Source organism: Panthera uncia (genome assembly GCF_023721935.1).
Source record: "Panthera uncia isolate 11264 chromosome A1 unlocalized genomic scaffold, Puncia_PCG_1.0 HiC_scaffold_16, whole genome shotgun sequence".
Taxonomy (NCBI): domain Eukaryota; kingdom Metazoa; phylum Chordata; class Mammalia; order Carnivora; family Felidae; genus Panthera; species Panthera uncia.
The window spans coordinates 63,777,355-63,779,102 of record NW_026057576.1 but is presented as its reverse complement, the minus strand read 5'-3'; the positions used below and the strand labels follow the sequence as shown (position 1 = coordinate 63,779,102).

General features: G+C 54.0%; 1 non-coding gene across 1 annotated transcript; it reads left to right on the top strand.

The window, feature by feature from the left end:
• The first annotated feature begins 271 nt into the window (after positions 1-271).
• Positions 272-344, top strand: TRNAF-GAA (transfer RNA phenylalanine (anticodon GAA)). Its single transcript has one exon. It is a non-coding gene; the product is annotated as a tRNA-Phe (tRNA).
• Positions 345-1,748: the final 1,404 nt, after the last annotated feature.

Sequence of the window (1,748 nt, the reverse complement as noted above, 5' to 3'; positions counted from 1 at the left end):
CGGAGGAGCCGCGGGGCCCGGACCCCCGGACTGCGTCCCGGGCAGCTGGCGCTCCGGCGCGCTCGGCGGCCCCGCGGCTGATAATTGAGTCAGAAATGCCGGTTACGTTGAAGAAAGTAAGGTTTACGCGGCTCAGGCTGGTAAAGAACAGAGCGGAGTTCTGACGCAAGCGTTTAAGGAAGGAACACTCTTCAGCAGTGACTGAGAACAGACGGAAGGGGCGGACGCAAATAGTTCAGTGATAGTCTACTTTAAAGAGAACTGAAAGGGCGCCGAAATAGCTCAGTTGGGAGAGCGTTAGACTGAAGATCTAAAGGTCCCTGGTTCGATCCCGGGTTTCGGCAGCGCTCCCTTTTTAGTCCCTTAAAGGAATCAAATTTCCAACGAATCCCTTGCCCTGAGTAACCTGGCTCATTAATGCCAGCCCACTGGAGAACGAGGACTTGAAGGATAAGCGAGCGTGGAACCGAAACAGCCAATCTTAGCGCCCCCTACCCCGAGACGGCGGCCGCCCCGCACCGCCACTTCCGGGGCGCCTTCCTGGCCGGCAGCTGAGGCTCTGCTGCGCATGCGCGATGTGGGGCTTGGCGGCAGGGCGGCCCACGCCCCACCCGAGTCCCGCAGCTCCCGGCGCCCGGCGCGCCCCCGGTGATCCGAGGGTGCTGCTCCGAGAAAGCGCTCCGTCTGCCTCCCGGGGAACGAAAGACAACTTCACCTCAAGCTAAATTCCCCGAGTATCCCAACTTGAAAAGCCAGACCCTGCTGTGCGCTCAAGTGGCCCCGGTCGGGCGTTGCCCGTAGGGGAACCGGGCGGCTCCGTATCTCCGGGTAGAGGCGCACTCAGGGCCGCTCCGAGGGCATAACCCTGAGTTACTTGCCAAACGTGGAAGAGCGCGGCAGCATCACGGCTCTGTAAAATCGATCTTGCACCTGAACAACTTTATTTCGAGTGTAGGCCAGTGGTTCTCAAAGTGTGGTCCCCGGAACAGCAGCAAGGGCTTCAAATGCCAATTCTGGGTCCCACCTCGGACCTACAGTATCAGAAACTGGTTTCCAGCGCTAGGTGTCTTAAGCAGCCCTGCGAGTGAGATTCGGAGGCAGCTAAAGTTTGAGGATCCACTTATCTAGAAATTCTTTGTATTTCCAAAAGGGCCCTTTCCTAAGACTGTTTTTGTGAACAAACCTTTTCCTTTTGCTGCCTCTTACCTGCGAGTCTGAAATAAAACTTTGTCACGTGCTCGAAATACACCTTTTTCCGAGAGGTTTTGCTTTCACAGTGAGCGTGTGCGTTGGGGGTGTGACCAACTCTCCTAGCTATCCGGGGGAGCCCACTCCCCAGCGCTAATCTAGGTGGTGTGGCAAAAAAAAAAAAAGAAAAAAAAAAAAGAAAAAGGAGGCCCAGCCCTCCCTCCGATTCTACCTTGTGTGGCTCCTGGGAGCTGAGCCAGGACCCAAGGGGAGCAGGCGAAGGATGTAGATTTGAATTAAAGAAGGAAGAAATTTCAATTTGTTCAAGCCTCTAGAAAAGGAATGTGTAGTTCAGCAGGGTGTCAGCACATGACAGACAGCTTGTGCGACTTGTGTAGAACAGATCTTTTTCTCCTGGGTTGACAGGGTACTTCGCCTTTATGAACTACTGTGTGCTCTCAGGTTATTCATTCATTCATCAGTTGAGCATTAATTACTGACCTCCCACTGTGGGCCAGAAATTACTACATCTTCATGATTACCTAATAAAAAACGCATCA